This window comes from Cynocephalus volans, chromosome 11 (assembly GCF_027409185.1).
Source record: "Cynocephalus volans isolate mCynVol1 chromosome 11, mCynVol1.pri, whole genome shotgun sequence".
Lineage (NCBI taxonomy): Eukaryota > Metazoa > Chordata > Mammalia > Dermoptera > Cynocephalidae > Cynocephalus > Cynocephalus volans.
In genome coordinates this window covers 35,771,375-35,795,803 of record NC_084470.1, presented here as the reverse complement: position 1 = coordinate 35,795,803, position 24,429 = coordinate 35,771,375, and the positions used below count along the sequence as shown (strand labels likewise).

General features: G+C 40.9%; 1 protein-coding gene and 1 pseudogene across 1 annotated transcript in view; both read right to left on the bottom strand.

The window, feature by feature from the left end:
* Positions 1-3,211, bottom strand: part of UBE2E2 (ubiquitin conjugating enzyme E2 E2) — a 361,055-nt gene extending 357,844 nt beyond the window's left edge. Inside the window, exon 1 of the mRNA XM_063114307.1 lies at positions 3,072-3,211. The gene's annotated coding sequence lies outside the window, so the exon portion shown is untranslated. The remainder of the gene's footprint in view (positions 1-3,071) is intronic.
* A 2,998-nt stretch (positions 3,212-6,209) lies between these two features.
* On the bottom strand, positions 6,210-6,710 carry LOC134390053 (large ribosomal subunit protein eL20-like; annotated as a pseudogene).
* Positions 6,711-24,429: the final 17,719 nt, after the last annotated feature.

Sequence of the window (24,429 nt, the reverse complement as noted above, 5' to 3'; positions counted from 1 at the left end):
TTACTCCTCTCAGTTAAAATATATCGGAGGTTTAAAACCACGTAGGTATGTACCTAACAGCATGTGAGAGCAGATGTGCATGAGAATAAGAGAACAATTCTCAAGGAAAGGCGCTCAGATATAGCAAAGCTGCCAGCAATATTTTAAGAAATGTGAAATGAGTGAGATATCATTTTATACATCTTAAACAAGAAGCAATCCATTACATGACAAATATAGGAGCTCAAATGAAATAAAGTTCTCTTATACTGAGGCTGCAGCTTCAGTTTAATAAACGATGATTTAATAAACTATGCCTAGAGTTTCAGCTGTGTATCACATTAGTTATAAAGTTACACATTCTTCTCAATATTATAAATGTGCATTTACATACTCATACAATCTAATAATGCCATGATTATATAATTACTTAAAGAGACTACTCAATGATGTAATCTGAGCCATAATTTGAAACCCAATTTCATAAACTACTCCAGAACATCAGAGGAAGAATAAAGTAAAAATTAGTCTCACTACAGAACTATTAAAAATACTATTAAAAATCCTCACATGGAAGCATAATTTCTATGGTTTCACAATAAAGAAAAATGTATTTCCACTTTTAACCTAACATACCTTATCTCATCCAAATCTTTACCTACAAATGATATAAATTCATCTGAGGCCATTGATAACCACTATAGACAGAAACTTTTAGAAATAAAGTTTTTATATATATATTTTTCAAATATCAAAAATAAGGGAATTTCTGCTGGTTTTGTTTTTTGAATGCCCAGTTAAAGAAAAAAAAAATGAAAAAAAAAAAAAAAAAAAGATTGCACCACTCTGGAGCAACTAATTTTTATGAAGAAAAGTAGAATATAAATCATTTTAATTAGTTGTAAGTAAAAAATTGGTGTCTTCTCTAAAGTATAAACGAATAAAAATTCTTGAATTAAAACTCTTTAAACATTATCTTCTAAATTAGCATTTTAAAATTAATTCCTAAACAGTAATTATCTAATATCGAGGGAAGATAAACTTAAATCTCAGGGTTATAAACACAGAGCTACTCTCCAATAATAGTTTCAAAGATACTGAGATACACAAATTAATATTTTTACTTCATATTCAAAGTAAAACCTGGTTTCTAAACATAAAATAGTAAGATATGAGTTCAAATACTGTTCCTTCAACAAGAATTGTCTAAGTTGTATTAGCTATGTACTCTATGTTGTAATTACAGTCCTGGAAATTAGCAACACATAATGAATGAAACTCACATGTTCCATAAAAATGAAATGGCCTGGCTATATTACCGATGACATAAAAGCAAATATAGTCACTCCATAAACCCAGATTACTTCACAGATAAGCCTTAGTACAAAACTGCAAAAGCAAGTGTTCATTTGGGCTTTTTTAACAGGAAAACGTTTGATTTTGTGATCTGTATCTTGCTGTCTTCTTACTCACGTTTCTAATCTTTTCTAAAATGTAAAACAAAATAGCTTATATACACAACATCCAGCAATACCCATCTTTTAACTGTAAAGATATTTATGCGGGAAATAACAGTGAAATACCGGATTTGGGGGAAGGGTTCTGTGTCCTAGGGGAGATAGGATGGGATATGACATTATATGAAAATCTTCATCTTCTGCATCGGCCCACATACGAAACTCCAAAGAGCCAGGGAGTATCCAAACGTCTGAGTAAAGACAAATATTTAGATTCCCAAGGTCCAGACTGAATTATCACATATTCAGAAACATACTTTTTGAAGGATCAGGGATTAAATACTGAGGAGCTTAAAATCTTTCTGAACTGCGAGATGATTTGTGGATAAGTCCTAGCACTTCCTTTTGTACTTTTAAATAAAAATATCTGAGTAAACTCAAGAAAACACAATACAAAACGATGAATCTTGAAAACATGCAAATAGGTGTAACAGCCACCGAGCACAGGATGATGTCTTTCTAAAGCGGCCTTAATTTCCTTAAGGGAAGATGAATTGGACATTTCTGGCTGGTTCTGGGGGAAAAACACACACACACACACACGAAGCCACACACACACACACACACACACACACGAAGCCACACACACACACACACACGAAGCCACGCTTTATGTTCATTAGAAATGGTAAAGGGCAATGGGATCAAAACATTATGAGAGAAGAAGAGTGGAGGGAAAGGGGGATGGGGGGGCAGAAAACAGAGAGAATCCAGTTTCAAACCAGGCCAGTGGGGGCTGCAGAGAAGAGACCAGAGAAAAATGGGCTTCGGTTCCCAACTGTGACAAGCGCCAGGCATCACAAAAGACCAACACAACACACACCCCATACCAGGGCATATATAAATACACCCCACAAGGTCTTCCCCGGGCGGGCCACTGGGGTGCGGCGGCGGAGCCAGACCCGGCACTCGATAGGAGAGACACCATGTGCAGCAATTATGCAATTAGGGAAAACAGCAAAAGATCAAGCCGGGCACTTTCCACCGTGACATTTATCCTGTACTTTTTCAAAGACTTAGTTCCAGGATGAGGCTGGGAGAGGGAAGGGGCTGGGAGGGAGAAGGATGGGGAACTGAGAACGGAAAGGGGTAGAAGAAGGGAAGAAGGGCCGGGAGGGAAGAGGCAGAAGGGGGGGATGGGGAAGAGGGGGAGGAGTAGAAAGGGCGAGAAACGGGGGCAGGAGGCTCGCGGGAGGGGGCGCAGGGAACCCGGCACGCCGAGGAGCCTGGAAAAAGAGAACTAGGGCGCCAGCGGTGTAAGCAGAGACCTGAGGCGTGGAGGGGACGTTGGGGGAGCACGAGGGACGCCCGCGCGAGGGAGGACGCCCGAGGCGGGGGGCACCGGCGCGGCCGAGCAAATACCTGAGGAAGGGGTGTCCGCGCAGGTCGCGGGCTCGAGACGTAGCCGGGGGAGAGACGGCTGCTGAAGCGCGAGAGGGAAAGGGGTCTGGGGAGGCCCCGGGGACGGGATGTCCCCCGCGGACCGTCTAGTCACCGAAAGCCGGACCCACGCACCACGCACCCGACCGCCCAGCCACGCCTGTCCCCGCCGCGCTCGCTCCCGCCCAGACTCACCCTCAGAGCCGCCGCCGCCGCCCTCGGCCGTTCTAGCTCCGACTCCCGAGGCTGTTGCCCCCGGCTGCCGCTGTGGCCGCCCCTGAGTCCTGGAAAGTGAAGCCACCACCTCCGAGAGCCGCCGCCACCGCCACCGCCGCCCGGCCGTCTGCGCGCGCGCCCGCGTGTGCGCGTGCCTGCGCGCCCGCCCGGGAGAGACCGCGAGAGCGCGAGCCCCACGTCGGCCGTGCGGCGCCGCGCCCCCCCCCCCCCCCCCCCCCCCCCGCTCCACCCCTCCTCCACCAGCGCGCGGCCGCGAGGGGGCGGGGGCGGGCACGCGCTCGGGCGGCCTTCCCCACGGGCCGGGCGAGGGGGCAGGGAGGCCCTGCGGAAAAGTAAAGTGACACCAGCGTTCCGCGCGCGGGCTGAGCCGTGGTGGGGATGAGCGAGGGGCGTCCCACGGAGAAGGAATGGCTGGGACGGGGAGAGGTAGGGGAAACCGAGGCTCACGGGGCGGCTTGAGGGGAGGGGACGCGGGGACCTTGACAGGCACGCGCATTAAAGGGAAACACTGGCTGGGGGGTGGGGGGGGTGCCCCCAGACGGTGAAGGGGGCGGCGAGGGACGGAGAGGCCTTTTACCCCCCATCCACTGCAGCCCTTGACTTCATACTCGCCTCAGAGCTTTTGCAAAGTAGCTACAGGGACTGACCCTCTTGATTCACTAAACCAGACTCGTGGACGCGTGGTGTCCACATGCACCCAAGACAGGAAAACTTCACATTGGCCTGGAAAGTTCGCCCAACCTAAGTCTGACTCTTCACCCGACGCTGCAGCCGAAGGTCCTTCAGCCTTTTGGTTCGCCCTGGACCAGATTGCCCACCTGCAAGTAGCTAGGATCTCCAGGCCATTTAGCACTGGGATATTGCAAAGGGGTGGGGTGTGGGCGAGGGGGGGTACAGCGCTATAAGTTGAAGAGTATGGGCACAGTAGCAGTGCTGTGGGTGGCCTGAGGGAACATTAGGTTCCCCTATAACCTCCACCCCAAATAACCATTTTTCTAAAAACTGTGCCTGCTTTGCAAACTCAGCTTCCACGACATTTCCCCCACACCCACCTTCAGCCCCTCTTACCAACTGAGTGCTCCTAAACCTCTCCTATGTAGAGACTCTGGAGCTGTGTGTGTGGAAAAGTTGTCCTGCCCAGACAGGACTGAAGACAGACAGACACACACACACCCGTCCCCCCAGGAAAGGGGGGACCTAGACCGGGTCAGTTGAATATAGCCTATTCAGTCAGTAATTTGGTGAGGAAAACCGGCCGACGAGGTGCCCTGAGCCCACCATGGCAATGAACAGAATCCAGAGCAACTTAAGCAGCCTAAAGATATCAGTGCAATAAGTTGTCAGAAGACAGGAGCAGGTCCAGAGCAATACATATGTCTAGATCTCAAAATTCTTTTATCAAATGTCTTCAAAAATTGACTGTTACTTTATAACATCCCTGAAAATTACCGAAAGCAAGTATTGGCTTCCAGCCTCCGTAAATCACCATTGAGCAAAAAGTGGGTGAATTCTTGGATATCACTTCTATGTGACACTCAAGCATATCAACAAGCCCTGTTACCCTTAAACTCGAAATTAGCATATCCTGGAATTTCAGTTATATAGCCTCCTATATCTTTCAGGTGGTGCAGGAAAGATGTTATAAAATTTATCATATTTGCTTTTTAATATTTAGAATATGACCAAATAGGGCATTTCATAGACTGCTGTAAATGTGCATAATTTATCTCATAAAACCTTTGTATGCTATTATTTTCATTTTACTGATTGTGTTTCAAGTATACAGAAATATCAAAGCCTTCTGTGTGTTTTGCAACTACTGTGATTAGTGAGGATAGATGACAGAATGCCCATTTCCTAGGTATCCATGCTTTTTTCCAAGCAAACTCCTCTTACACTCTTCTGTATATATTCTGGGGTTTTATTTGTTAGCTTACAGTAAACTAACAAATATTTTATGACAAAGTACTGTTACAGAAAGCATCAAAGTTGTTTTTCAGTCCTCAGTCATTGGCAGCTGGGGGCCAGGGATGCAGCAATGTCAGCTTCCATCTTTGTGGAAAGAATTGGAAGAGGTTTCACTGTTTTGTTCTGGTTTTGTGGGTTTTTTGTTTGTTTTTTTCTTTTTTTATTGAAACATAATTGATGGTACATATCTGTGGGGTACGGTGTTGAATATCAAGGTTTCACTGTTTAATTGCTGAAACTTTGGTCATTACAGTACTTCATTTGTCTGTAGATATTTTAACTGCCATTTACTACTTACTGAGTTTTAAAACGGTGTAATACAAATCAGAGTCACTGTTTTCATTCATTCAAGGACTATCTATTGAGTATTAGGCACTGTCTAGGTGGTATGTCTAGGGGTATGACATTGAGTAAAAGAAAAATCTCTGTCCTCACAGAGCTTCCCTATTCCTGACCCTTCTCTGTTTTACACTCTACATACAATTCATCAGCAAATTCTGTTGACTCTGCTTTTGAGAAATTATCCTAAAAGTGTCCCTCCTTCCCACCCCCATCCCGGCTGCTAATGCCCTTGTCCAAGCCACTATCGTCTCAGTAATAGGCACTTATCAGATCTTTCTACTACCCCCTACCACCTCCCTTCACCACACACACACACACACACACACACACACACACACACACACACACACACACACACACACACACACACACACACAGCGGTCCCAGTGGTCTTGCAAACATAGGTTAGGTTACGTCTCTTCTCTTCTCAAAAATTCCAGTGGCTTCCCATCCTAGAACAACAGCCAAAGTTCTTATAATGGCTGCATGCCCTGCGTGATCTGCCCAGCACCCCCAGCTAGGACCCACCTGATCTCCCAGTGAACAATTTCACCCCATCCTCATCTCCCTCCAGCCACACTGGCCTTGGTGTTATGGAACACACCAAGCATTCCTCAGCCTCAAGACTTCTGTATTTCCTATCTCTAGAACATTCTTTCCTCCCACCCCTCCCCCAGAACTTCCTATCTCTCTCCTCTGTTTTATTTTTCTCCATGGTTATCACCTGACCGTGTGCGTACGCGCGCGTTCCCGATTCTGCAGACCCAGGGTGAGCGGGCCCTGCACCTACAGGAAGGTGTTGGGCCTCTCAATGGTGAAGCGTGGCTTGTTTTGGCGAGCCGGACCCCGTTGGAACTTGAGCTTGGAGTCGTGGAACTACTTGACCACCAGCCGGCGACGCTTGCTGCCCGCGATCTCCTCCACCCTCGTGATCTGGATGCAGCAGGCCCTGGCGCGGTGCCGGGCGCCCATATCGCCACAGCGCTGGGTGACGGCGCCGGCGGTGGTCAGGTCAGGGTGTTCCCCATACGTGCTGCTGTGGGTGCCGCTGCGGGAGTCGTAGATACCGAAGTTCACCAGCGGAGGGGACTTCTCGAACACCTATCCACAGTAGACAGTTTCCCCTGAAGATTCTTCATCTTCTTTAGCTGAGATACAAAGTACCAGAAGCGAGACTTGACGAGGACTTGATCAGGAGCAAAGATTAACATGTGGTAGACCTGCGGCGTGTAGCATTTGAGCAGACAGGGGCCCCACCACCTCGTACAGTGTGCCCAAGGCCTTCATGGTGCTCACTCTGCATTGGCCGCCTGTCACCAAAAGCTATACTTTCAACTTTTTTAGTCTTCCCCTTCTTCCCTTCCCTTCTTTCTGCCTCCCCACCCCCTACATTTAAGCACCTTGAGAAAATGGGATTCACTTCTATATATATTCAGTAAATCCTGGTTGAGTGAATGAAATTGATCTCTTTCAGTTGATGACATAATAAACATTGATCTAATTTCTCCAATAATAATAATTAGCACTTACTGTGTTCTTAGTTTGTGCTAGGCAAAGTTCTAAACACTTTCCATGCCGGGTCACAACCACCACATAGGCTGATTTCATGCCATCAACCCCACTGTACAGATTAGAACACTGGGATGAGAACACTGAGGTGCAGAGGGATTAAGTCACTTGCCCACAGTCACAGCTAGTGAGTAGTAGAGCTGGGATTTGAAATCACTTTCAATCTGAGTTTGACTCTGGAGTCTGAATTTCAGGACACTTTACCATTAGTCCACTGTAACAGACGTAGGTTTTTATTTGATTTTCTCAGTTCCTCTTCCCTGAGACTCTAACTTGGTCTCCAAGATAAATAACTCACCTTCCTTATATTTCCTGTTCTGGTGCATCAATCTGTCACCATGAACTCACTCTCTCCTTTCCTACATTTCTTATTTCTGAGCTTTAATATAGAGCCTACAATTTTTTACCTCTAGAATTGGCAAATGGGAATGTTTTTGAAGGGTTCTTCTTATATTCTTGTTACTGCCAAATTTGTGAGTAGGTAGAGTCACAATTAGTTTTTATAGTTTGACTGTATGGGTGATACAAAATACCTCTCTGGTGGGAACTGGACTGGATTTCAGCAAAAAGTGTCAAACTGGTAGAGCCCTGCTGCTTGTTTAGGTAGCTTCCATTCTTGTTAAGCACCCGGTAATCAGGGGTTATTAAATATTTGGATTACATTCTCTGGAAGAAACATCATATTAGTTCGGGTTTACCAAAGATTAGGACACCAAGAGAATGGGATGGAAGACAATGACCTTTTGTTTACAGCCTGGCTTGAGGGAGGCTCCAGACACCCTGTAGTCACTGTGAATGTTTTTGATACCTAGAAAGGGCGGCACTGCTGTGAGAAAATTGGCGCTCCATTACCTCTAAGACCATAGGAACCCCATTACCTAGTACAGTACTGACACAAAGGTATCCACACCAGGTGCTTAACAAACTTTTGTTTTACAAGTGAATAAGTAAATAAATTTCTAATAGGGAATGGAAGAGTTCTGAGAGCAAATTCCCTTGATTTCTCAACTTGATCAGGGACTGCTACCTGGGCCTCTATGTATGATTGTATATGTTGTGCACTGCAAAATGTCAGGAAGTGCCGTTCATAAAAATTAAGATGCAGGCTGGCTGGTTAGCTCAATTGGTTAGAGTGCAGCATTGTAACACCAAGGTCACAGGTTCAGATCCCCCTACCAGACAGATGCCAAAAAAAAAAAAAAAGGAAAATTGAGATGCGTACACATAAGTGTGAATGCTGCTTTGACCCTTGGCCCCTGCGTAAGTAAGGTAGTCAGTCTCTAAGATGACCCCAGTAATCCCTGCCTCCTGGTATTCACACACCTCCCACATTATACCAGGGTCTGTATAATACTGAGAAATGATTGTATGTCACTTCAAGATTAGTTTACAAAAGACATTGGGGTTTCCATCTTGATTGTGTGCTTGTGCTCTCTCTCTCTCTCTCTCTCTCTCTCTCTGTGTGTGTGTGTGTTTCTTTCTCTCTTCCTCCCTTTCTTTCTCGCTCCCTCCCTTTCTTTCTCTTATCACTCACTCTGGGCAAAATCTAGCTGCCATATTGTGAGCACCCCTATGGAGAGGCCTATGTGGCTAGAAACCAAGATCTCCTGCCAACATCCACATGAGTAAGCTCAGAAGCAGATCCTTGAGCCTTAGCTAACTAAACCTTGAGATGATGAAGCCCTGATCGACATCTTATATGCAACCACATGAAGGACCTTGAGCCAGAAACACCCAGCTAAGCCATTCTTGAACCTTGATATAATAAATGTTTGCTGTTTTCAGCAACTAAGTTTTGGGGATAGTTTGTTATGCAGCAATAGATGATTAGTACACCATGATCCCTGCTCTCTAGTGACGAAGTCCTCTATGTAACAAGGCTGCTGCTGCTGCGGTAATTCCTGCAGTGCAAGGAGTCCCACTCACTCCTGAAATACGCTATTGTATCCAGCTTCCCAGAAACACAAACAGAGGAGCTTAAGTAAGTGCCAAGATAGGGGGAAAGTGTTTCAAGAAAGAGCATAGGCCAAAATCAAAAACAAAAAAGTAGTTCAGAGGGGCCATTTTAGATACCACAAGAGTAAGTGTAGAAGTGTCCATTGTCAAATAGATTATCAGAACAGAAAGGAAAGAATAATAACATTTAAGAATCAGAGATTTGTTGAGCAGTGAAACTGTAGACCAGGTTTTCTTTGTAATAGTTATTATAATGTTTTTAGTACAAGAAATAAAAATATTTTCAACTTAGAGAAACATCAGAAGGAAACAAAGACAGAAGGTGGAAAAGCCTTGCCCTGGTTTGTAACTTTCTTGGGTGGTACAGAGATGCTTTAGAACTGGGCTGTCTGGATTCATGATCCTGGCTCTGCTTTGCTATGTGATCGTGAGTAAGTGACTTAACTTCTTACTGCCTCAGAATCCTCCAGTAGAAATGGGGCTTATTTTAATAGCTAATTCTTATATAGGGTAAGAGGGAAGATTAAGTGAGTTAATGTATGTAAGCAATTTGAATAGAGCTTGAAGCAAATTAAATACAATAGAAGTGTGAGCTCCTAGTCTTCCTAGTCCTTTGATAAGTGGGAGGTCATAACACCCTCAAGCCTGAGAGTAATTATCTCACTTGAACTATAGAATCATATAGGGTGGGGTAGGGGGCAGACGGGGAAAGGGAAAAAGGATGGGCCACAGCTTGAGTCTAACATAGGATTCAGAACAGATATGTACTGATAGTGGTAGAGCAAGCTCTTAGAGAGAAGTGGGATAATTGAATGAGGAACCAAGGAGTGTCCTGAGAAGAACTGACCCTGCAGAAAAAGAGATTGGAGGCATAGAAGATTTGCTAAGGATAATGAGTGCACCGTTCTGGGTAATGCCAATTTTAAGCAAGACATACAATCTGTTGCTTCATGATTATTCCTACTCAACCCCTGTGGACTTTCTCTGAAGTCCAAGGAGAAGAAATTCTATGATTAAGAACTAACAGCTATTTGCCACAAAATCAGGGTAACGCAAAAAAGGGAGGAAGTCAGGCATTGCCATGTTGAGGGAACTGACAAATAGAGTGAGAAGTGGCACCAGCACTATCGAGGCATGGTGCAGTGGTACACCTTTCACACGGGGAGGCATTGGTGCAAAGCTATTAGGGGCCGATCGGTGGAGGATGATATTGACCCTTTAGCTAGTGGTAGAGAGCAAATTACCTCTGGGGATTTGGAGACTTCAGGAGATGCCATCACTTATGGAAGTGGAAAGAAGGAAATGGCCTTTATTATGAACACATGTGAGAACATACCTGGTGACTCCCAGAGGTGATGATATGGGGGCTTCTGAAGGAGGTCAAAGCACTGACAATAGTGGAAAGGATGTCGAATCTAACCACCATCTGATTTAGAACTCATTCCAAAAAAATTTGCTTGAATATCTGCATGGAGTGATGGGAACCGCCTACCTCCCCTGATAGCCAGTTTCATCTCTGGACAGCTCTGACTTTCTTCACACCAAAATTGCCTCCTAATCCTTTTCTCGGTATGCTTTTGGGGCTGTAGAAAAATGCTAATAGCCCCTCTGCAGGAAAGCTCTTTTATTATTTAAAGATGACAAACATGCTCCATGAGTTGGTTCTTCCCTGAAGTAAACATCTCCCTTTTCTTCATTTGTCCCTTGTAGTGGGTTGAATTATGTCCCCCAAAACTCTCTGAAGCTTGAATTGTGTCCCCCAAGTTTTATGTATTAGAAACTTAGCCTCCATTGTAACTGTTGAGAGGGTGGGAAACCCTATAATGGTAATTGAAAGGTGGAGCCTTGAAGAGGTGATTGGATTGTAGGACCATGCAGTAGTGAATGGATTAAAAATGGTGGTCAGGGGCATGGTTCTGAGGGCTTTAAAAGAAGAGGAGAGTCTGTCTTTCTCTCTCTGCTCTCTCTGCTTCCACCATCTTGCAATGTGAGACCCCTGGGTCATTGTCACCACCACCAGATGGACTTTGTACTTCCCAGCCTCAGAAACTGTAAGCAATAAATTTCAATTTTCTTTATAAATCACCTAGTCCTGTGTATTCTGTTATAAGCAACATAAACGGACTAATACATCCCTCATGTGACACAGTTTTTTGCTGCCTCACCATTTAAGTCACTCTTTTCCAAATTTACCCTAAGTTGTCTATGTTTCTCTTAAAATATGGTGTCAGGAACTGAACACAATATTCTAGGAGGCATCAGCTCAGCTGAGAGCAGAAGGAAGCTATTTGTCACCTGCTAGCCCCATCCCAGGAATCTTTGATTCCCAACAGCTCAGTGTAATATAAATTCCTATGCTGCACTGGGATTCTGCTTTTCAACCACACGTTAAATTAGGGTCAAAAGAATTAAAAAAAAAAAAAAAAAACTCAAGAAACCCACAACCCCAGGAAATAATCTTGTCGTATCAATTCACTTCATTCTAAATCTTTAACTCTCAAATTATGATGCACCCACCACTCCTAAGGCCTGTAGAAATTAAAGTTGTCAGTTTTAAAAACTAACAATGACTTTTATCTCTTTCAGAAACCCCTGGTTGTTTCTCTTAGAAATGTGTACTTAGGGGGAAAAACATGGGATTGATGACAGGTCAGAATTATGTACTTTTATCCCAAGAATATGCGAACTTATCTCCCATAGAAGAATTCAGATGGGTTTTTTATTTGTTTCTGAAATTACGTCATGTTTACACTTTGATAATAAAAATGATAAATTGATTTCTTTTGGAAATTGTCTACCTGAGTAGATAATTATACATAATAGATTAGTATTTTCTTTTTAATAAAAATTTACTGTATTTTTATATAAATATATTTACATTTATATCTAGAACATTTAATGACAGTCATGAATAATAATTAACCCAAGCATGGTTGACTACACAGTACAACTTCATAACATTTACACTATTAATGGTTTGTTTACTAAACTTTTTCTCTTCCACATCACAAATTCAACATTCCCAACATGTCCCATATTTTTATTTTTTTATTTGTAATAGCTGAGTTATACATAATGAGCTATACATAAACATGCCCTTATTTGTGTCATATTTTAAAACACCAGGCAGGGCTGGCTGGTTCGTTCAGTTGGTTAGAGCACAGCCTTCGAACACCAAGGTCATACATTCAGATCACCGTACAGGCCAGCCGGCAAAAAAAGCCCCCAAACACCAGGCTGCTTCATATCTCTTTACCTTTAGACATTGTTCTGGGAATCTATTGCTGCATAACAAACCAGTCTAAAAGTTGACGGTTTAAACAACAATTATTTATTTTGCTCATGAATCTGAAATTTGGTCAGGGCCTGGTGGAAATGGCTTATCTCTGTTCCACACAGTGTCACCGGGAGCAGTATGACTGAACGCTGGAAGACCTGCTTTCAAGATGGCTAATTCACATGGCTAGCAAATTGGTGTTAGCTGTCAGGTAGGATTTCAATAGGAGTTGTGGGTGAGGATCAAAGTTCCTCTTTACCAAGATTTCCCGTGGCTGCTTGACTTTCTCGCAGCATGGTGGTTGGGTTCCAAAAGCAAGCATCCCAAGAAAACCAGACAAAAGATACAAAACCTTTTCTAATCTAGCCTCATAAGTTACATAGTGTCACTTCTCCACATTTTATTTGTGGAAGTAATCCTATCAATCCACCCAGATTCAAGGAAAAGGGATTTAGACTTCATCTCTTGATAGGAGAGTAAAAAGTTTCTAGGTTTTAAGGGACTAGAGATATTGTTGCAGCCATCTCTGGAAAATACAATCTGCCACAGATACAGGATTCTCTTTTCCTCGAATCCCCTTCCTCTCTTTGTCCTCTACGAAACCCAGTTTACCACTCAGTGCTCTGCTCAGACATTACTTCCTCTGTGAAACATTTTTCAAACAGTTAATCACCACCTCTGCTTTGTCACCTATGTGCTTTATATATACCTCTATTATTCCCCATTATACAATGTCTTGCAATTATTTGTCTAACTTGCCCATTAGACTATAAGCACTTCAAGAGCCAGTACAGCAAACACTGTTGGCTCTCCATCAGCCATCACCAATGTGCTCAGTCCTAGGTGATGGAGTCCTGATAGTTCTAAAGCATTCTTCCACTCCCATATATATCACTCCCATTCCACAGCTGAGTTCTGCCCTTAGAGCCATCTTAGTGGGGCCCCTCACCTGGGCCTGGAGATACTCAAAATGTGGTCCACACACCAGCAGCAGGTTACCACCAGGAAGCTTGGTTGAAGAAATGCAGACTATCAGGACTCACCTCAGACCTATTAAACCCGCATTTTAATAAGATCACCAGTGATTCGCTTCCATATTAAAATTTGAGAAGCATTGCTTTAGAGCACACCTCTTTGGCTCCCTTCTGAGGAATTAGTGGGACCAAGCGGATATGCCCATCTGGAGCCCATGCCTCTGCTTCTAGACCATGCCCAAGTAAGCAGGACAGTGGACAGGAATTCTCTTGCCCAAACGGCTCCAAGAGAGCTTTTTCTTAGCGATTGCTTGGACTTCTTCCCTGGATCTGTACTCAAGAAAGAGGACTTTGTTACTGGTGTGCACATCCTTAGGTTGAAGGGGTGGCCAAGGTGGAGCTGTTTGTAACAGGGCTAGCGGAGGAAGGGTTGGAACTTGTACCTATGGGCCAGGATATACACACACATACAAACACACACACACACAAAGGCAAATGAAGCCCCTCCAGGTGTAATACAGAGCTAAGGGGTGGGAAGATAAGAGAGTAGGCTGTGGCTGGGACTTCCATTTGTACCCTTGTCCCTGGGCCCCAAAATAGGGGGCAAACTAACAGAGATACTTTTTTACCCTCTCTGATAGAATTTTGATAGGGATTGCATTGAGTTTATAGACACTATGAGAAGAATAGCCATCTTGACAATATTGAGTCTTCCAATCCATGAATGCAAAATATCTTTCCATTTACTTAGGTCTGTTTAATTTCTTTCAATGATGTTTTGCAGTTTTCAGTGTGCAAGTCTTACATTTCTTCTGTTAAATTTATTCCTAAGTATTTTATTCTCTTCACTGTTATTGTAAAGGAATTTTCTTAATTTCAATTTCTGATTGTTTATTGTTAGTATATAAAAATACAATTAATTTTTGTATTCTTGTACACTTGCTAAAGTCCTTTACTAGTTCTAGTGAAATTCCTTTGGAATTTTATACAGGACCGTGCCACCTTCAAATAAAGGCAGTTTTACTCTTTCTTTACAATCTGGGTGCCCTTAATTTAGAAAAAAATTTTTTTTATTGCACTAGCTGTAGAAACTTCAGTACAAATTCAAATGAAAGTAGTGAAAGCAGACATCCTTTTCTTATTTCTGATCTTAGAAAGGAAGCATTTGGTCTTTCAGCATGAAGTATAATGTTAGCTGTGGGTTTTTTATATTATGCTCCGTATCAGGTTAGGGAAGTTCTATTCTTAGTCTGAGTTTTTGTTATGAATGGGTGTTGAATTTTTTTCAAATGCTTTTTCTGCATCTATTGAAATAATTATATGATTTTTGCCCTTTATTATATTAATATAATGCATCTTAATTTGTTCAGGAATTTTTAGGGCTTCCTGAAGTTCAAAGCCAAAAGTTGTTACAGTTTCACTTCCTCTGTTTGTCCTGGAGGAAACTAATTTTCTGCCTAGAAATAAAATAATCTGATTGTCAAATGTTACTCCCAGCCTCCTTCCGGAATATGTCTAGTTTCTTTCCCTCTCTTGAGCTTTAAGTTATCTCAGGACTTTCTTAAAATATTCTAAAAAGAATTAGATTCCCAATGAACAGATTGGTATAAATTGATATAAAATTTATTTATTTATTTATTTATTATTTTTGGGGGGTGGCTTGCTGATATGGGGATTTGAACCTTTGACCTTGCTGTTAATCAGTTCTCAAACAAACCATTCAACTGAGCTAACTGGCCAGCCCCCAATATAAAATTTAAATACAATCAGGTAAAACCTTTCTTCATACCACCTGCTTCTCTGCCATTGCTTTAGCAAATCACCTAGGAACAAGAGGAAAAGAAGTCTCCAGATATTGCTGATCTAGAAAATAGTTGTAGAAATAGAATTGGATACTACAGGAGAGAGATGATGTATTGATAAGGATTCTGGAAAGAATGTAGTTGGGTGAGCACTTTGATGAGCAAAACTCAGATTCTTCATCCTGATAACAGCAAACATTTACTGAGTGCTCACTATGTACTTGTACTGTTCAAAGTACATCAAATGACAGCATTTAGGTATCATAGGAATCCCATGAAGTAAGTATTATCATTGCCCTATTTTACAGCGGAGGAAACTGAGGCACAGATTGATGGGACACTTTGCCTAATGACATGCATCTAGTAAGTGGTGGTGCCAGTATGTGAACCCAAGCTGAGTGACTCTACAACCTCTGTGCCTAATCACTTTGTTACACCAAAACAAAACAGGGGCAATATTAATACTGGGTTCCAGTACCTTGCAGATTACATGAGGGTAAAAATACTATCTCCCATTGACAAAATTAGACTCCATCCTTGACTACTATGTCTGTTGCCTACCATTAGAATCAATGCTTTAGGTTCAGAATCAAAAGTATCCTGTGTGAGGTGTCTTTCTATATGCTTAGACTTTAGCAAAAGTTATAAAGTGGGGGCGGGGGCAGGAGGGAGTAGTAGCTTTGTGTTTTATTAAAGAACAAAAGAAATTCAAAAAGAAGAATAAAAGTATTTTCTCTCTCTCTCTCTGTGTGTGTGTGTGTGTGTGTGTGTGTGTGTGTGTGCAAGAAAACAAACAACCTATCTAAAATTTGGTAGATTTGAACAGGTACTTCAGAAAAGAGGCTACGTGAATGGCAATAAAAAGCACCTTAAAAGATGCTCATGGGGCTGGCTGGTTAGCTCAGCTGGTTACAGCGCTATGTTGTAACACTAATTTCAAGGGTTTGGATCCTCATACTGGCCTGCAGCCAAAATAAATAAATAAATAAATATAAAATAAAAGATGCTCATTATCATTAGTCATCAGAAAATCATAATGAGATACGACTATGCACCTATTCAAATGACTAAAATCGGAAGATTGATAATATTTAGTGTTGGTGAGAGAGCTAAAGGACTGGATGGCTGGAGGGAGAGGAGCTATGATGAGGAAGAGGGGAGACATGGGGACGTGGGAATGGAGAGAGGCTAAAACAGACCACCTGTTCCCAGCCCTGTGTGGTATCTGGCTGAGCGCCATTCATTCCATCGTTACATTTCTTATTTTTTCTTATATATTCCTATAATTGTTTTGTCTTTAGTTTTTCAATTTGTTGAACTTCATTCTCCTAAAGGGATTGAGAGAGAGAATGTCGGGAGAGATTAGAAATGTGAAATGTGATGAGGGGCCAGAAATGTTCAGACAATGATGGCTTACTTGTGTTGCAAATAGTTAAGCACTGAAAAAGAGAAGAATGGGAAAGCCCTTAGAGTAGAGAGGAGGGGCTGGGATGTTCCTGAGGCCAGGGAAGCTGGTATACCAACACGATTTAGTCTTGTATTTTTCTTTTTTTACAGGTATCAAAAAGCTCTTAGAAAGGCTGAATTTTACTTTAATTTAGTGTGTAAATCATATAACAACCTATATTATTGACTTTCAAACTTCAATGTGCATAAGGCTCTTGTGTTGAAAGGCAGATTCCTGGGCCCCCTCCCTAAGACCTTAAATCAATTGGTTTAGGATCTGCATTTTATCTTAGATAGTTTGGATGCACTCTCTCTATGGAGTACACTTTGAGAAATACTGACCTAGAAGATTATAGGTGAGAACAAGAAAGCATAATTTTGATGACCATATTCACTACAGAGAAGAGAAAGAAGTGACCAAAAGAAATCTTAGATTAAGAAAAGTGTCAGTATTTATTTCAATAAGATACCTGTGTGTGTGTGTGTGTGTGTGTGTGTGTGTGTGTGTGTGTAGTAATGTGTGTAGTAAGAGAGAGCTAAAAGAGCTAAATAAGGTATTAGCTAAGAGGTATGGAGCCTTCTGATGTGGGGAGCATATGCTTTGCTACCTATCACACTGACCCAGACCGGGTATTAAGGATTCTTCTCTTTACTAGCATATGCCTCAAATTCTTTTTTTCTAAAGCGCATCAAATCGGTAGCAAACGTGAAACATTTGCTGGCCTGTCCACCTAATCCATCATAGTACAATACAAAAAGATACAAAGAGACTAGGTGGATAAAGGAAATCAATACCTGTTTCCTGTTCTTTACCTTAAGATCCTTTGTCTGGTTGCAGTATGTCTCCAACAGAATAAGAAACATAGCTGGAATTCTCAATCAAAATCAGATAAAACACAAGTGATAAGACATTGTGTCTCTCCTTTCTGCAGATAAGAAATATGAATTATAACAGGGCCAAATTGTCTGAGCCCTCTGCCATTTTTTGATTATTAGAGGTTTTTGTGTGTTTCACAGTAATTTTTAAACTTAATCATAAGGTATTTAGAAACAAAGATAATATTCCAACAATAGAATGTTAAGGAAATTGAGCAAAAAATTTAATTCTCCCTAAATTACAGGTAATCCTATATACCTTCCAATTTAGATTGTAATCTTTCTTTGTAAATCCCTGAAGCTGTATGTACCTGACCAAATCTAAATATACTTAACTTGCACACTTCACCTATTGAACGACATAAAGAGCTAGTTCATTCGCAATTTCTAACCTGCTGTCCTCACAAAACAGACTTTGCAAAATGTTTTATAAATTGCCTTTAATTTAAATGGCTTTTTATTTTTTACAAACCATGTTTTTAAAAAATTTATAAGGGTCCTTCAAAAAGTTCGTGGAAAAATAATACTAAAGGATAATATGAGTCTTTCCTTGAACTTCTTGAAGACCCCTCCTATACAGATCTCTCACCTAAATTCTTAGAAAACTGCATGCTTATTACAAAGATGGTACATTTTTCAAGTAAATTATAGTAAGGATTAGTAAAATAATCAATAGAGTATTTCATTTTCGGTATGACATCCATGCTGATTTTTGATATCATACCTAAGTCATTTCTTCAAAATGATCATATAGTGAAAGAGAACAAACCCTTTTCTTTAGCTTTTGAATAGAAATGCATTTAGTATTGTGCTTGTAGACAGGATCGATAACATTACAGGAGACCCTATGGTAGAGAAAGAAAGCCTATTTATAGCAGGTCTAATAAAGTTTGTGTTCTTACCTAATATCCCCACTTTTCCAACTGCAAATAAGGACCAGCACTTTAGTGTGGTTAATGTTGGCTTCCTTTTATTTTTTTTTATCGTTAAAAGCAAGGGTTGTACTCCCAAATTGTCCTCCATAAAAGAGGGAGTTACTGAATATCAAAGTTCTTAGCATGTTTATCCTATTATGGGGCTCTCTCTTGATTTTTAAATTTTGGACAATAAAGTAGTATTTGGGAATGAGATACTAGCCTGAAATGACACTTGTTAATATGAGTCTTAGATTCTGATAGAAGTAATCTGATGAAATAACTTAAAAGAAGGCAAAGAAATATAACACAGATACAGTAATTACTTCTGGGGGTATGACCTCACAATACTTGTATTGAATATCATTGTAAAAAGCTTTCTAAAGTCACCTTTAAAAGCAATTTAGAAAGTTATTGCATTGAGGAGATCACTAGTACACACTTACAGGATGAACGAAAAGGAAACTTTCATAATACTATACAAATAAGCACATATAATTTGGGATAAATTCCCTAATAAAAACATCATACATGAATTTTTAAAAGGCTGTATTTCAAAACCTTGCTTGAAGTGAAGATGATGTATTCTCAAAAGGTGTTGGGGGAATCCAAGATTAATTCTAGTCATGACAATGATGTTGTATTTCGTTAATCTGGGTTAGGACTGCCCCGGCCTAGAAATTATTGCTTGTTCTTGGGAGAAGGATAAGTATGTTCAAGGTTTATTTATTTATTTATTTTTGGTAAGCATTTGCTATTAGAGAATGTGTTACTGTGCTAAGAAAGGAGTGATTGGTAAATTTGACTGTTTCCTCTTCTCATATTGGAGCATAGATGTGACCAGAAACTGGACTTAGCTCCCACCTGAAACTTACCACATGTGGGTTTATCAAAGATGATGAGCCCAGACTTTGAGTTGTGAGTTCTCCACTTATAGCCACCCCAATCCCTTTATCGTTTTAATACACATGGAAGGTCCTGTCAGGTTAGTTCAGTTGGTTAGAGCACAGCCTTGTAATACCAAGGTCAAGGGTTGGGTTCCACACACTAGCCAGCTGTCAAAAAAAACCACCCCAAAACGCACATGGGTCCTTTTTGTGCTTTCACTTGGTAGAGGCAGCACTTGTGTTTTTGTTGAAGGGTCACCCCCAAGCAGCTGGAATCCAATTTGCCTACACTTGGGGAGTTGGAAGTGCTTGGGAATTTAAGATCCAGAGGCAGTTTCTAACCAGTGGCTGATGGATGTGGCCGTATAAATATGCCAGCTCCCTTGCCCTCTGATGGGAACAACTCTGAGGAAGTACCTATACTGTCTTCAAAGCTCTCTTGTAGAATTGAGCCAAAGTTACCTCCTGTGGGACTTTGCTTGATACCCTTGCTTGGCCTTCCTTTTCTGGTCTCACTTCCCCACTCTCTGCAGATTTACTTTGGGACAATTTCCTAGTAAATCACTTCCACATAAATCTTCATCTCAGGGTCTTTATCTAGGAATCCGTCCTAAGACAGGTGGTTCACTGTGAACCTTATGATTTTCCTTACTGGGTCATGGAAATCAGACCACACACTGATGAAATGGACCTGGAGCAGGAAATGAGATGTGTTTTCCTTTTTATAGTGGATGCTGCCCAGATTGCTCATTTAGGACTTAGACACTCATCCCCCCAGCTGCTTGGAACCCTGACAAATCGCATCCTTCTCTGTGAATTGCCATTAGCCAAAGGACAGCCCTCATGGCATGGCTGTTCAATGCGGGAGTTCAAATCCAGGTCCGCTTGTCTTCATTTAGGACAACTTTGAAGAGCTATCCTAACTTCAGGGCTGAGAACTCTGTTTGATTCACTGCAATTCAATATCTCCCTCCCCACAACCCTGCTTTGCTTAGGCCTCCACAGGTGTTGTTCTCAAAGGCATTCTTCCAAAAAACTATTGTTAGTAAATCTCTATCTTAGAGTCTGTTTTCTAAGGAAATGGTCACACTCACACAGCTTGTAAGGACTGACAGAGTCTGACTCAAACCACTTGTGTTTGAATCTGGACACCTCCCCCCCTTCCATTTGCACATAAAACACCCAAAATACGTGGCAAATTTTGTTTTTGAAGATCAGTAGTGAGTTGTTTTTGTTGTTGTTGTTTTGTTATTTTCTTTAATAGTATTTTTAAACACTTTTTTATTTACTTGTTTTTATTTTCTTCAAATAATGAAAACAAGCACTAACTAAACACTCTTCAGGATGATGGACCATTTTAATCTTTTCTCTACTAAGTACATTTCTATTTATTTGTGCTCTAACCAGGATTAAAACAGGCTTATTCTGGCAGCCAATACTCAGAACAATATCTGCAGCAATACTCAGAATAAGCTTCTGTAAGTTGGAAGAAAGTTTCTATCATGTACTAATGACAACATTTCTCACTGGAGCAGATGCCCCAGAGAATAGCAGCTTAATGGTAGAACTTTCATTAACTGCCCAGACAAGTTCATGTCAACTACAATTAATGACTAAAGAAATACATGAATGTGAACACACATACACACCATGGATCCGAGCTCTCTTCCATTCACCATCTCATGTCAGGCTCTGTTGACCTATGAGCAAATAGGACTAAATAAAAAATGTCCATAAAGTTATCTGTTGTGCCTAGCTGTGCTATAGCTGCAGAAAATGAATAGGATTATGCCTGTTGTTTTGCCAGATATGACATAGTATTAATAAAACGAAAGACAATCTTCTCTACTGTGAAGGCTTAGAAGAAAATAAATTCTGGAGAAAGTATTCTTGATAACTTTTAAAATTAGATGTACAGTATTTTATTCATATTTATTAAATACATTTAATTAGTACTGTCATTATGGGAGAGGAAGTAGCAAAAGGGAAAAATAAAAGGTGAGAATATAGATTGGCTGGCAAGAATGAGAATGCGAATGATAAGGGGGCTAAACCTGCTGTTGATTGATTTCTCCAATTTAATTGGTTTTCTGATCTACTGTGGCAATTCTTCTCATTTGAGTTCAAGAAGATAATAATAATGTTCTGCCACTGCCCAGTACAACTTTTCTGTAACTACCATGTTCGATGTGATAGTCACTAGCCACATGTGGCTATTGAGTACTTGAAATGTGACCAGTGCAACTGAGAAACTGAACTTTAATTTTAATTAGTTAAAATTTAAATTTAAATAGCCACATGTGGCCAGAGGCTACTGCATTGGACAGTGCAGCCTAAAATTATGTAACAAGGTAAAGATCATATTTCTTAAAATCTGTAATAAGAATTGCTTTTAGGTATGAAAATATCTTTCTTTAAGATAATTTATGCTAAGCCCATTTGAGATATGTATTCCACTTTGTACATATGGGTATTACTTAATTCTCAGATTATCTCAGTGCGATAGTTACTATTATTATACTCATTTTACAGGCAACAAGTCTGAGGCACAAAGAAATTAACTTGTCAAGAATCACACAGTAAGTAGAGATCCAGAGTCATGGCTATCAGCTGGTGCTAAGGCATCGTTGCAGAAGAAACAGCTTGGCATAAATTAAGGGAAGGTCTGAAATGATGGTGATAAGAGTGAAAAGGTTGGAGAGTCTGGGACGCTTGGGTAAAAAGCCCATGAGTCTACAGGGAAGGGACTAGAGCATGCTATAAATGAGGTAGCTACTAGCCACATATGGTTATTTAAATTTAGATATATTAAAATGAAATAAAGTTAAAATTCAATATCTCAGTCACACTGGCCACACTCTAAGTGCGCAAAAGCCACATGTGGCTAGTGATGACTTTGTTAGACTGTGCAGTAGCAGAACATATCCATCATCATAGAAAGTTTTTTAGGACTGCACTGCGTCAAAGATAGATCAAGGATGACTGTATCTATATGACCACAGGAGGTGGTTTTCACCAATGTAAGGCAAACCTCTTTTTCATCTTTCCCCTAAATTGCCAGCAAAGCCTGTTAATTTTATGAATGCTCTGTAGGAGTGAGAGTGAATTGAAGAAAGGGCTGTGTTCATTGCTTATGTCAATATAACGTTGTACACGGGGTGCACTTCAAAAGCAAGAGGCTGGAGTCTGAGGTGGTCAAATAAAGTTGCAAAAAGTATTGTTAGGACGTAAGGGGGGCTTTGAACTCCCATAAACTGTGGAATTAGAGGAGCAGTAGTGGTTCAAAACTTTTGTTTTACTAGGATTCGTGGATACTGTAACCCTCCCCCCTCTAGCTGTCAGTATTCACGTGACAACTCTTACAATGTGTAAAGGAGAATTACATTCTGCTCTGGTCTTGATCTTGAAGTCCTTAAAATAAGGACTCCGAGGTTTTTCAAAAGCCACAAGTTGTGGTCTGTTTGTATCTAGCCATCCTGTTATTGATTTTAAGTCACCACAAAGGTGACATTCTTGGCTCTAAATAATATTAGTGGTTAGCAATCTAAGAACAAAACACTATTTTAAACACTTCGTGTACATAAATCTATTTAATCCTCAGATTAACTCAATGAGATAGTTACTACAGTATTATTATCCCCATTTTAGAGGCAATGAATCCAAGGCACAAAGTGATTAGGTAATTTTACACTAGTTACATAGTATATGGGAGAGGCAGGATTTGAATGAATTTGTTCCTAGACTCCAATAAATGTCTGTCTTATGTTTCAATAAGTTGATAACCATAGTAACTTATGGCTTGTTGGCTTGGCCCCTGAATCCCACCCTTGTGTGTTGCTTTCATGGATATTTCATAACGAGAAAAACCATCTCCAAAGGTGAATTTCAGACATTAATCCATGTGTTTGTGATCTGTGGGAGTTTGGAATCAGAGGACTAAAGAACATCATAGGCATCCTGAATTCCTTAAACTCTGAAGGTATCAACTACTGTCCTTTGGATGGCAAATAAAAGTGTCCCTGGTCAGCTATGCAGCTCTCTTAAGGAATTGGCTGCACTATTAATAATGTCTAGGTGTTGTCCAAACATATGGTTGACATTATTTCAGCAGCCATGTTAGAGAGGGGAGAACAAAGGGTAGCGATATAAGTAATCTGTAATTAATTGCACATGATAGACTTGCAGAAGGGTAGTGCTGGGATGAATATTAGCAGTCATCTGGTCCATACATTCTCAATTGCTGGGCTATAGACCATGCTTCAGAATCATTCAGGAAGATTTTTAAACATGCAGAGGCCAGGCCCTAGTTCTGGAGACTCTGATTCAGTACAACTGCGGTAGGGTCTGGGCATCTGTACTTTAAGGAGATACCCATTAAAAAGAAATTCATTGGTCATCTTTGGAGGATGTTAAGGAAACAATTCATTATTTTTAAATCTGTCAAATAAAGAGGAAAAATCATTCATTCTGATTTTCATTTATCAACTCTATCAGGAAAGGTATATAGCTGTTTAGGGACAGTTTCTCTTTGTAGAAGTATTGCAGCTAGTAAGTCAAGAAAGAATATTAGAATATCACCATTCTGTAAGTTCTAATGAGTTAGCAGATCTAGCCAATGATCATCAATAGCTGTGAAGGACATAAAATGGGCCTCTTAACAGAAGTATACAATTCCACATGTAAAGTGTTCTAATTGAAAAATTAACCTGGTATCTCATCAGGCCTCTATACCTCACTCTCAATTTGTAGAAGATATGGAGGACAGAGGAACAGGCTAAATGACACTACTGGGATTCAATAATCAAAATTTAAACTGAGGGCTGAGCCCGTGGCGCACTCGGGAGGGTGCAGTGCTGGGAGCGCAGCGACGCTCCTGCCGCAGGTTTGGATCCTATGTAGGACTGGCCTGTGCACTCACTGGCTGAGTGCCGGTCACGAAAAAGACAAAAAAAAAAAAAAGAAAAAAATTTAAACTGAGAAACTCTATAGGTCAAATGATCCAGTTTCTGATCAAATATATTGCCAGGGGGAAAAAAGATAGAGCAGGAACCTATTGACTAAAAGAGACTTATGACATACTAATCAATTGAGAATGGATCTGACTAGACTCTTAATTCAATCACAATTTTTTTTTTTTTTTTGGCAGTTGGCTGGTATGGGGATCTGAACACTTGACCCTGGTGTTATAACACCGTGCTCTAACCTACTGAGCTAACCAGCCAGCCCCTTCAATCACTAATTAAAAATATATATATTGTTAATTTTGTTAGGTGTGGTAATTGTATTGTGGGTATGTTTAGAGACA